We start from the raw sequence: 13,527 nt of genomic DNA, 5'->3' as shown, positions 1-13,527 counted from the left end.
GGTTTCCAGTGCAAAGAATCTCTCTAGCTCCCTCATTCAACTGCAGACCAGAAAGCGGTGACAACTCCTCTACTGAACGAGTGGCCAAGCCCTTGATACATAAGGCCCTCCCCAGTGTATATATATTTTTGCCTCTTACTTTTTATTAATAGGAGATGCAGTGTAAGAGTAATGTCCACACCACTTTTGCAAGATTCTTTGACCTTTATTTCAAAATGTTGTACATTAACTTACAAAATGCCAGTATCAATATTTACGCAAACATACAAGTGCACAACCAACAATTGCCTTCTTCCCAGGTTACTAGCTCTTTCCAACTCTCAGGTTTTTCTATGATTTATTAAGTTATTCTCCCCCTCTCATTTCCCCTGGGATACTCTCAATAATGCTATTACAAGCAACTGGAGCTTGTTATGTTCAGTAAAATAAGCCAAGCACAGAAAGACAAATGTTGCATGTTCTCACTCACATGTGAGAGCTAAAAATGTGGTTCTCAGAAAGACAGTAGACTGGTGATTATTAGAGGCTGGGAAGGGTGGGTTGGGGGATAAAGAAAGGTTGATTAATGAGTGTAAATATAGTTTTATAGAAGAAATAAGACAGTGTTGATAACTCAGTAAGGGGACTATAGTTTACAATAATCTATTGCATATTTCAAAACAGATAAAAGAGAGTAATTGGAATATTCCTAGCATAAAGAAAAGGCAAATATTTAAGGTGACGGACATCCCAACTACACTGATTTTTATCTTTACAAATTATATTAATGTAGTTAATAATCTTATGTACTCCCAAAATATGTACATCTATTACATAGCCAAAAAAACTGAAGTAAAAAAAAATTAAAAAAGAAAAACTAGGAACTGAAAGTTAAACACTGCTTCTCCTCACTCATATGCAAAAGCTAAACAATGTTGATCTCATAGAAGTAAAAAGTAGAACAGAAGATACTAGAGGCTGGAAGGAGTGATAAAAAGAGAATTTTCTTTTTTTATTATTATTATTATACTTTAAGTTCTAGGGTACATGTGCATAACGTGCAGGTTTGTTACATATGTATACTTGTGCCATGTTGCTGTGCTGCACCCATCAACTCGTCAGCACCCATCAACTCATCATTTACATCAGGTATAACTCCCAATGCAATCCCTCCCCCCTCCCCCCTCCCCATGATAGGCCCTGGTATGTGATGTTCCCCTTCCAGAGTCCAAGTGATCTTATTGTTCAGTTCCCACCTATGAGTGAGAACATGCGGTGTTTGGTTTTCTGTTCTTGCGATAGTTTGCTGAGAATGATGGTTTCCAGCTGCATCCATGTCCCTACAAAGGACACAAACTCATCCTTTTTGATGGCTGCATAGTATTCCATGGTGTATATGTGCCACATTTTCTTAATCCAGTCTGTCACTGATGGACATTTGGGTTGATTCCAAGTCTTTGCTATTGTGAATAGTGCCGCAATAAACATACGTGTGCATGTGTCTTTATAGCAGCATGATTTATAATCCTTTGGGTATATACCCAGTAATGGGATGGCTGGGTCATATGGTTCTTCTAGTTCTAGATCCTTGAGGAATCGCCATACTGTTTTCCATAATGGTTGAACTAGTTTACAATCCCACCAACAATGTAAAAATGTTCCTATTTCTCCACATCCTCTCCAGCACCTGTTGTTTCCTGACTTTTTAATGATTGCCATTCTAACTGGTGTGAGATGGTATCTCATTGTGGTTTTGATTTGCATTTCAAAAAGAGAATTTTCAAACCATACAAAATTACAACTAGATAGGAGAGATAAGTTCTGTGTTCTATAGCACTATAGAATAACTACAGTTAACAGTAATATATTATACAGATATATTATACAGTTTCAAATATATAGAAGGATATTGGATGTTCCCAACACGAAGAATGATAAATGTTTGAGATGACGAATATGCTAATTACCCTATTATTACTATACATTGTATGTATTGAAACATCACAATGTTCCCCATAGATATGCACAATTATTACATGTAATTTAAAAATAAAATCTTTTTAAAGTTAAAAAAGAATGTTATCACAGTATGAATCTATATTATCACAGCAGCAGTCATACTTTCCTGGAAATAAAAGAGAATTTTATTTTACACATGTTCACCTGTTGTTGGTACTTTCATAAAAAGAGTCCAGCATTCAAAAGAAATTGCCATGGTCTGAAATCAGCTGATGAGCTGATTAAAGCTAGTGATCATGCAAATGGAAAAAAATACTCTTAACAACTGAACCTTTCAAATTTTCCCTGTGTTTTTCATAAATGAAAAAGTTTAAGTTTTTATCGTCATGTTTTTACATTTTAAAAACTCCTCCTGACTATCAAAGTAACACATGCTTATTGGTATTTATACTTTTAAGCCTCTCCCCCTTCATCCTCAAATGTTTTTGGATACTTCCAAGATATTGTTTTAAAGAAACTTTGGGATGCTGTCTTCTGTAGTTATTCTTTGCTACTGTCACACCTCTCACTATAATAAAGTATGAAAAGGTTAAAGCACGCATATTATCAGTCCTACCTAGAAATATTCTTTTCCCAACATAAGATAATTGAAATCTCAATTTGGAAAGTGAGAGGTAGGAGGGGAAAAAATGCAACTCTCTTTAAATGTAATATAAAAAGAAATAGGGATGGAATCAAGAAATGCCTCAAGATCAAAGAATTTCCTTGTTTGAAAATTTTGTACAGTTCATGCTTAATTATTCATGCTAATGGAGGGCAGGAGACATACAAAAATGAATAAACTAAAACGATTTATAATTCTACTGAAGGTCCAATAGGAGCTTCCAAGTCTGAGGGTTTATGTCTTCTGTAATTAATTTCACTTAAGACAAATAATTAATTTAATGATCTCACCACAATAACTTGGGTGGCTATGCACTTATTCAATTTGTAGACAATTGGCAGAAATCTTCTCCAAAACTATTTATAAAGCTACCCTTGACTGCATTCTAGGCTCAACAGTAGCTAAAGCTAAACTGGAAATTAAGTGAACAGATGCATCTTTAAGTATAGATCAAACAATGAAAATAATAATAATAGCTATCATTCATTGAGCGCTAACCATGTGCTATGTGATTTAAATGCAATCTTCATTTAATCCAATGGAAAATTCTATCAAGAAGCAATATTTTAGTTTCTATTTTACGCATGGTAATATGTTCAAATTAAAATGTATCTTAAGGATTTTGAAGTCCTACTCTATCCTTTTATTCAATAGGAGAAACTGGATTCCAGAAGGCTGTCACATGCCATGGGTCACATCTCATTAACAAAGCTGTGGTTAGAAAAGTCTACTTACTTACTGGGACAACCTTGTCTCCCAAGCTTTTGTAGCAATACACAGTTGAGATCTGTATCATGGCCACTTGATCCAGAGACCTGAGCCCAGTAAGCACTAAATGTTCTTACTTCAGTCGTCAAATATTTATTGTGCACTTAAATACATGCCAAGTATGTTTTAAGATCTGTGGAGGGAACAGTGAACAAAATCCTGGCATACCCTGCCAACTGTTTCCCTGCTGATGTTTTCTGGGTGGAACACCTCTAGGCTTTTAATACGGACACTTCATAGAAAATACCTATTATCTTTCAATAAAATATTTTTAGAATCAATAATTTAGAGAAAAAAATGAGTTTAAAAAAACATTTTGCTAAAACTCAAATGTGAGTTTTAACTAAACATTATGCATGAAGTGTCTCTAGTCTCATGAAAGAAATTGTAACACAGCAAAGTTACATGTAGATATTTTGAAAATTAGGGTGTCAGCACAGAAACTGTATGTCTAGGGTGCCTCTGGCTTTAAGAAGTGGCATGTTCCTATAAATAAGATAACTGCTTGTTAATAAGTAGATTGTTTGAAGCACCAAAATATATTTTTTCATGCATTTTACATTTTTGCTTGATAGTTTATTTATAAATGTTTAACTATTTTATATATGTGTTGGGAAATTGGTTATGGTTTTGGGTTTATATGTAATACATTATTTTCTATCTACTACTACTAATAGGAAATTGATTCCTGGTTAACATTTTCACACAGAACATATGATTTTCTGGAACGGATTACTAACATTACAAGGGAGTTGCCTGGTAGTCAGAGATCCCTGCGATGGTGGAGCTGATATTTTATAGGTAATAGAGAGACAATAAACATGATAAACATGGGTATTATCCAGTATGTTAGATGGGAATAAGCACTACAAAGAGCAATTAAGCTAGTAGCTGGGTAGGGAATATGTATTTGTGTGCCAGGCACAAATGCAATTTTGGATCGATGAGAAAGTGATCATGGAATAAAAATCCGAGAGAGATGAGAAAGCCAACTATAGGCACATGTTGGGTAAAAACCATTCCAGGCAAAGAAAGAGTCACAAAGAATACTTCTAGTGAATTTCAATAGCAACGAGGAGCATTACTGGAGAAATACAAGAGATGGGGAGTGCAGATGGTGATGACATCAAAGAAGCAAGGACATTGGGAAGAAAATCATACAGAAATAATGATGGTGGTAAGTGGTGAACACAACCGTTTTTTTCTGGTATTCAACCACTGTCCGTCCTTCAAGGCATTTTTATTTTCTTCCTACTTTACCTAAGATAGAAGCCTTGAACATACATCTTCCCCAGTCTGCTTTCTTGAGAACTGTGTGATCATAGGAACACAGTTAATTATAGGGAAGGTCTGTTTCACAATCACAATTATTTTGGCAACCAATCATCTCCCATGGTACAAAGTTCCATTTGTAAGCCACTATTATTCTTCATTTCCTAAACTCATATTTAGTACAAAATGACAGACAGAACGTGTCCTCTACTGCTGAAGTCCAAAATCACATGATACACTGAAACATGCTGACAGGCAGAAATGTGGAATCTCCCTTCCCCAGAAATGTTTAAGAATGAGACTCTCTTCCCAAAGGACAAGAGTCCCACCCAAAGGACAGGAGGTAGGTGGGCTTTGATGAGTCCTCTCAACACAGTGATTCTTCTGTTATTTCTCTTTAAGGGTCTCTTGTGGTAGTAAATTATTTAGTGATTATAAAGAGATTTTCTTTTCTTCACAGGGAAATAACATACTACATAAATCATATACAGATTGCTGTCAAGTTTAAATGTTGCTAAAAACTATATACCTCCTAACCAGATAGTCTTTTAAAAAAAATACCAGAAGGGTGCTGTCATAAAATTTAATTTGATCCTGAAATGCTTAACAAAGACCAAGACATGAGGGAAGCAGAGGTCAGACCCAGACACATGGGTTGGGAAAAAGAATGATGATACAGATTCTAGTGACAGCGCTGTGCTGACACAGAGGCAGATGAGGAGAAAGACACAGAAACTTTGAAGGTGAAAAACAGGATAAATCAAAGAGGGTAGTCTGAAGAATAAGAAGAGGTTTTAAAATAGTATTTCCCAGGAAAGTGGTAAGTTGAACTTCTTTTGTGATGATATCAGGATGTTTCTTTCTACTTTGGAGCAGCTTAGGTTTAAAGAAGGCAGACTATCATCCAAAGGGTTTAAACAAGTAGGGGTAGGAAAAGCAGCAAGGCAATTGTGACCTAGCCTGGAACATAATTAAACAAAACCAAATGACCAATCACTTATTATAACAATAAGAGAAAACAAAAGTAGTAATAGTGTCATTGAGAAAATAAATTTTATCACATCTTCTCTTCATTCATATGTCTTTTATTTTTAACTTGTAGAATCTAGATTTTTACAAAACTAAAAGTTAAATATAACTCAGTTACATAAATCTAGTCTTGTTTTTATCAAGAGAGAATGGAAAACTTCAATATATGAAATAGCTGTAGTGTTAACTTTTAGAGCAAAAATTTTAAACAAACATGTTGACCTATTGTGAATAGCATAAAATGGAAAATAAATTATTTTGGGAAAATGTCAGTTCCAACATGGATGACAAGAGCACTAACCACTTCACTTTGCTTGGCTGCTATTCTAATGTCTGGGCAATTCTTGATGGGTATGAAAGTTAAGGAAGTCATGGATGGGTATAGAATGCACATTGGAATTAGAATCACTTTTCTCCGGTGAGAAGGAGTTAGAAGAAAATTCCATGTATTAGATTCCTCTATATAAAGAGCCACCTTTTAAAATAACTTAGAAATGTCGTTCATGAGTTTCAGAACTCCACAGAGCTGGACATGTTGGCAACATAAGCCTATATGCCCATAGAGCTCTTAATCATGAGTATGAGTCCACATGATGTCAGTATAGATGCAATTATACTATTCATACAGAATAGAATTCTTCTTTTGCTGGTGAACGATTTGGAAAATATAAACCACACTTTTTTAAAGATAAATTACTTATTTTGTATTATTAAAAATATTTATCAGTAACTAAAACTTTATGAGGTTTATATTTTATATAAATAAAATAGAGATTTATTAATAGCTCACTTTCAGATAATTTGACAATGATGGACTTGCATTGCCAAGGATTTTCAGAATACAATTTCTATGAGGCATTGAAATAGTTTTTATTCTAATATCTTAACATTCAAAACCTAATGTAAGGCTTGGGTAGTTTCATATTCTCTTCCCCCAGTTCACCAATGATGGCTTAACATAAGTAGATACAATGAAACTTGGAATAAAATATTGCATTTACTGTCTAAACATTTGTATCTAGCCCAAGCACAAATAAATATACTACTTTGGCATGAACTTGAATCCCAGACATGATTATGATTCAGATTACACCAGAGTTTTACCAGAATTCAGCAAGTTTTCTACATTTTCTCTCTTCTAACATTAATACTCTCAGCTTGGGGTAAATAAACAATGTGAAGAGTCCATATTCTTCTTAGTAGAAATTCTAAAATGTGCATAGCAAAAAACTATACTTCTTTTAACTAGAGAAAGACACACCAAATAGTGGGGTAGACAGTCCAAGGAGTGCTACTTCACTGCATTAGTGAAGGGGAATAAGAAAGGGAGAGGAATGAAAGGTATGGGACTCAAAAAGGCAACGCTTCTTGCTCAGACCTGATGGTACTTCTGCCTTTTATTGAAGTAGATGATACTATAAGGTTTGTTGTAGGAAATGATCAATTTTGATACAATGGAAAATATGGTTTGCACAGTAATTTTCCTGACTGCAGTTCACTCCAGTGTCCTTTTTCTTAGTGCGTCTTCTGTGAAGGCTTTAGCCACAGAGCACTATGGCTGCTCTCCTATGTCTTAGCATTGAGATTAACCTTAAGTTCAAGAACCTGGAATCTGAGATGATCCTTCAGGTCCAACTTTTAAAGGTGGTGACATTTTATTAGAACATATTGAAAGGATTAGAAGAAAGCACATTCAGACAAAAAATCTTCCACAGGCCAAAGTGTTAACTAGATGTTTACAAAGTCAAAAAATCTTAGCTCTGAGAGGTACTTGAGAGCTTAATCATCTTATTTTCTTCTAAATTGATAATATAGAAAACTGAAGTCCCCCAAAATTAAAAAACCTTTAACACACCTTGAACAAGTACTCAATAACTGTGTGAGAAAGAATTATTTGGCCACATTTTAGTTAGCATACAAGAGAGTTAGAAAGAAAACTCAGATTTTTCTCATTCTTTTCAATACATTTTCCATCACCCACCACATCTCTGCCCTTCTCCCAATATCCAAGCTTTCATGGGTGTGATTCCATTCTCAGGTGGACCACTCAGTATATGATTTAGGGAAGGTTAATTTCCTTCTGTCTCAGGGGTTTATGTTTTATATCTTTCAAAAAGTAAGAATGTATCTTCCAGTTCAGTGCCCATCCTTGCTGTAATTACAGTTTACTGGCAGCCACAACTAATGCATGAGCAAGTAATGCATACTGGCATTCCTTAAATATCAGTGATTAACAATAGGTTATTTTCTCCTATAAATTTAAAGTTAACTCTAGCCTGGACGACAGAGGGAGACTCCATCTCAAAAAAAAAAAAAAAAAAAAAGAAAAAGAAGATTAAAGTTGACAAATGATAATTCAGAACCCCTTATTTGAAGCTTACAAAAAGATAAGTTACTATCATCTTTACCATTTTCATAAATAGATGCCAGAAAATTTGACCTTGTGGTAATGTACATTTCATTCATCTACAGTCCAACTGCAAATAATTCCTCATAAGGGTGACTGACAAGGTGGGTCCATAGCTGGTGTAACAACCAAAACTCTTTTATGTCAATTAGTATAGAAAATTTATCTTTGGCTAGACATCCAAAGGCTTTCCTCTCATCTTAAAGGAAAGCCAATTGGCTAATAAACAAGAGACTTTTTGTACCAGTAACTTATTGATATTACCTTCCCAATCTTAGCAGTCTATGAGCAATCAAAATTAAGATGTTAGAAATTATACTTACATATCTGCTTCTCAATACTGCACTGAATCATGAGGTAAACATATCAGAAAGTTCCTATTCTTGTTGTTTTCTAATTAATTATAATATGCAGCATATGGATAATTTTAAAATTAAAGACAACTTTTTTTAATAATATTCTTGTCTTTTCCTTTCTAAGTATCTTATTGTCTTCCTTTCCATTGTTCATTTCTTTGCTCTATTATCCTTAAGTCATATGGATTCTCCCACCAGCTTTAGGTAAACGATCCTTCTAACTACATGTTTATAATATGTATTTGTGATATATTTTCATTAAACATTATGAAAAATCAGTTTCTGCCCTATCATATTTAAATTAACTATAACATTCATCATTTTTCTTTTTCAATTCCTAAGATAGCATACAAAACTATTGCCACATATCTCCATAAGTTTAAAATCTCTTAAATTGTTTTATAAACTAAAACTTAAACTAAGTCAATTTAAAGAAATGTTTGGCCATCAGATTTGGGTATATCTAATGTGTTTGCTCATTTTCCTCTAATAAGAAACACTCTGGGAAAATCTGTAGGGGGGAATTACTATGGACAACAAGAAGTAATTTTGCTTTTGTCATCCAGGCCTTCTCTTCTAGATTAATTATAACCATGCTGAGAAAAACAGAACTCCTGAAGCAATTAACATACTCTTTGGACAAGAAGAGTAAAGAAATCAGCAAAATTATGGTGACTAGGTGACCCAACAGAGAAGAATTAACTTACTATTAGACATTGGTCTGAAAATGAAATGTAATGTGGTGAGAGGAAATAGTTCTGATTTATAAACAGTTATAGAACAAATTGCTATACCATCCAAAGAGCTTTTAACAACCTAATCAGAAAAATAAAAGTGTTTTAAGTAACAGAAGACTGTTGATGAAGGGAACATAACGGGTTTAACTGTTCGTGTCACACCCATAAGATGACACTATTTCTGTATTTCAGTCCATTTCAAATGGAGGTATGATCAAGAGACCACATTTTCTAGGTTCTAATCCTGACTTCATCACATTACTTACTAGCTACATATATTTGGGCAAGTTACCTAATCATCTTGCCTCAGATTTTTTATCTGTAAAATAAGGATAATATTAGTACCTACCTCTAAGTGTTGTTGTGAGAATTAAATGAGATATATACAAAGCATTTATAATGATGTTTGGCAGATAGCATGTGCTATAGAAAAGTATTAGCTGCATTTAGTGTTATTTCTGGAAAGTTCTTACATAATTCAACTCATGCCTTGCTCCCTCTTCCCCATCTTTCACCCTTTGTTTCATGTAAGCAGGTCTCCTCTCTGCCCCCACACCCACTTACTTTTCTGTCTCTAGCTGTAATAGTTTCCCAGGGCTGCCTTAAAAAGTACAGGCGCTAGGGTACATGTGCATAACGTGCAGGTTCATTACATATGTATACTTGTGCCATGTTGGTGTGCTGCAACCATCAACTCGTCAGCACCCATCTTAAACTATAATAATAATAATAAATAATAATAATAATAATAAAGTTTGACAAAGGACATGAACAGACACTTCTCAAAAGAAGACATTTATGCAGCCAACAAACATATGAAAAATAAGCTCATTATCACTGATCATTAGAGAAATGCAAATCAAAACCACAATGAGATACCTTCTCATGCCAGTTAGAATGGCGATAATTAAAAAGTCAGCAAGCAAACAACAGATTCTGGAGAGGATGTAGAGAAATAGGAATGCTTTTACACTCTTGGTGGGAGTGTAAATTAGTTCAGCTATTGTGGAAGACAGTGTGGTGATTCCTCAACAATCTAGAATCAGAAATACCATTTGATCCAGCAATCCCATTACTGGGTATATACCCAGAGGATTATAAATCATTCTACTATTAAGACACATGCACATGTATGTTTTTATTGCAGTGCCATTCACAATAGCAAAGACTTGGAACCAACCCATATGCCCATCAATGATAGGCTCGATAAAGAAAATGTGGCACATATACACCATGGAATACTATGCAGCTATAAAAAAGAATGAGTTCATGTCCTTTGCAGGGACTTTATGAAGCTGGAAACCAGCATTCTCAGCAAAACTAACACAGAAACAGAAGACCAAACACTGCATGTTCTCACTCATAAGTGGGAGTTGAACAATGAGAACACATGGACACAGGGAGGGGAACATCATACACCGGGGCCTGTTGTGGGGTGGCGGCAAGGGGAGGGAGAGCATTAGGACAAATACCTAATGGATGCAGGGCTTAAAACCTAGATGATGGGTTGATAGGTGCAGGGCACATGTATACCTCAGTAACAAACCTGTACATGTATCCCAGAACTTAAAGTTTAATAAATTGAAAAAAAAAATGAAAAAAAAAGAAATATCTAGATAGATAGATAGATAGATAGATAGATAGATAGATAGATAGATGGATGAATATTTCATGATATAATAGAGGGGAAATTCAAATTTCAAACTATTTGCAAAATAGAGCACAAAGGGTCCCCTGGGGAGCAAAGTTGAATACCTCAGACCATCAGGTGTTCTCCTGATTATTGTAATTATAAAAGGAGAATGAACCAACGATTTTAAAATTGAAATAAGAGAAATATAGCTAAGGAAAATAGGGATTAATTGGAAATGATCTTAGTCAGTATTCCAACTATATAAACCTAGAAAATCTTCTAATTGCATGTATTCATATATCGAAGTTGAAGCTTCATAAAGAATCAACTAATTGTTTCCTGACACATACTGCTATTCTAGACTCATGTTGATGTTGTATAATAAATCCAAATTAAAAAAAAAAGTACAGGTGAAGTATTCCTTATCCAAAATGCTTGGGACCAGAGGTGTTTTGGATTTCAGATTCAGGAATATTTGCACATACATTATGAGACATCTTGGTGATGGAATCCAAGACTACACATAAGATTTATTTATGTTTCATATGAACCTTATATACATGGCCTGAAGGTGATTTATACAATATTTTAAATAATTTTGTGTGTGAAACAAAGTTTCAACAGCCTTTGGCTGCAGGGGTGAAATTTTCCAATTGTAGCATCATGTTAATGCTCAAAACGTTTGATTTTGGATTTTTCGATTAAGGATGCTCAACCTATACTACAAATTGGGTGAATTATAACAACAGAAATGCATTGTCTCACAATTCTAAAGTCCAAAATCAAGGTATCAGTAATGTTGATCCCTTCTGAAGGACATAAGGGAGAATCTGCTCCATGCTTCTCTTCTGGTGCAATCCTTGGTGTTTCCTGGCTCCTTGACAAACTATTTCAATCTCTGCCTCTCTCATCACATGGCATTCTCTTCCATGTCTGTGTCCAAAAAAGTGTCTCATAAGGACACTAGTCGTTGGAATAGGACCCACTCTAATGCAGTATGATCTCATCTTAGCTGGATTACATTTGCAAAGATGCTATTTCCAAATAAGGTCACATTCACAAGCAATGAGGGTTAGGACTTGAACGTATCTTTTGTGGACATGATTTAACACAAAAAACTAGGCTTTTGTTCAAACAGCTACATATTCTTGAAATTCTCCCCTCTCATCTGCCTTCTGTAATTTTCTTCCCATCCTTCATAGCTGACTTGGTTTTTAAAATATCCCTAACTACTAATGCATTCATCTCTCTTCATATCACCAAGCCATTGAGAACTTAATGTATCTGGTATGTTAGTTCTCCTGCCAAGCTAAACTCTGAATAAGTGGATCCTAGGATATTTCCTATTCCCCATGGTACTAACACTCTGTCAGACAGAGTGGACCCTTTATAAACATTATTGATGACTTTACTACTGTGTTAGTTTAATAAATGTACCTATCTATCTATGTATTGCCTCTGTTTATGAAATAATTCAAGAATGAAGGAAAAACATATCCCAGTTATGTCATATTATGATGCTTATCAGACCAGAGAAAATCACTTGAAAGCTCTTTCATAAACCATTTTAACAAAAAACATGAAGCCTTTGGTCCTTGTTCGAAAGCAACTTAAAATCTAGCTAGAAAGTCAAGGACTAGAGTGAGAACAATTAGAGGAAAATAAAGCTTCATGTTTTGTGGGATATATAGTTATAGGCTATATTTATAAATTCAGATACTACAATAACTAGAAAAAAGGCAACATATGATAAGGGACAAACTACGGGTTGAAAATAGAAAAGAAGAGATCAAAGTTACTCTTTAAACATAAAGCTGGTTTTAGACATCTTATAGATTTGGGGATGGGATTGTTTTCTTTTGCTTCAGTTAATTCATGAAAAAGATGTTGATGTAATTTGATTGTGTAACAATTAGAATATTGCTTTACCATTTAGGGGTTTTGCAGTGTGTGTTTTTAATCCATTCACCAATCAAGTGACAGAAAGCTGATTTACTGCCATAAATGTCATACAATATCACAGGTGCCACAAAGACCTTGACACAGTAGTTCCTTTTTGCACTGGCTACAGCCAAAGTTGAAATCACAGGACTAGAAGAAACATCCCTGACTGTTCCCTCTTAGGATTACTCTGACTAAAGAATTTCAACCCATATATTACAGCTAAAAGCTGTCTGCCAGAAGCTTTAACTCATTGGTCCTAGTTGTGTTGGGCCACTCAAGACCAAGTTTAATCCTTCTCCCACATGACAACCTTTCAAACAGCTGAAAGCAGTTATCATTCTCATTGCATTTTCCCTCTCTCTAGCTTAAGTGGTATGACATGTTATCATAACCCTTCCCTCCGGACCACTCTCACTTGTGTGTGCCCTACCTTGTCTATCACCCCATTAAAGGGTGATGTCCAGAACTGAATACAACTTTCAGGTGCGCACTGACAGCCACAGCATACTTACAGTAATAAAGCCCCTGAAACAGCTCGTGTCTCTTATCTCTTCTCCACTTCCATGGAGTGAGCCCAGGTCTTTACAATAAATTCCATTAATAGCTTCCTTCCTGGACCACTTACCACCACAATCTTCATGCTAGTCTTCTTCTTTTCTGTAGTAGAAGTATTATAATGGGATAATAGCACTTCTGTAAAGAATTTTAGAGGCCCTCTATTTTCAACATAAATACCAATAAAATGTAATTCCTTAGGAAGACAGGGCAGTATAGCAACG

The 13,527-nt window shown here is 34.9% G+C and overlaps 1 long non-coding RNA gene across 1 annotated transcript in view; it reads left to right on the top strand.

The window, feature by feature from the left end:
* The first annotated feature begins 5,276 nt into the window (after positions 1-5,276).
* The window catches only part of LOC141410215 (uncharacterized), a 30,308-nt gene continuing 22,057 nt past the window's right edge, over positions 5,277-13,527 (top strand). The window contains exon 1 of the long non-coding RNA XR_012434424.1: positions 5,277-5,462. This is a non-coding gene — a long non-coding RNA (uncharacterized lncRNA). The remainder of the gene's footprint in view (positions 5,463-13,527) is intronic.

Source organism: Macaca fascicularis, chromosome 4, assembly GCF_037993035.2.
Source record: "Macaca fascicularis isolate 582-1 chromosome 4, T2T-MFA8v1.1".
NCBI classification, from domain to species: domain Eukaryota; kingdom Metazoa; phylum Chordata; class Mammalia; order Primates; family Cercopithecidae; genus Macaca; species Macaca fascicularis.
Note: the sequence above shows the minus strand (reverse complement) of the source record. Positions and strands in the feature narration are given on the sequence as shown.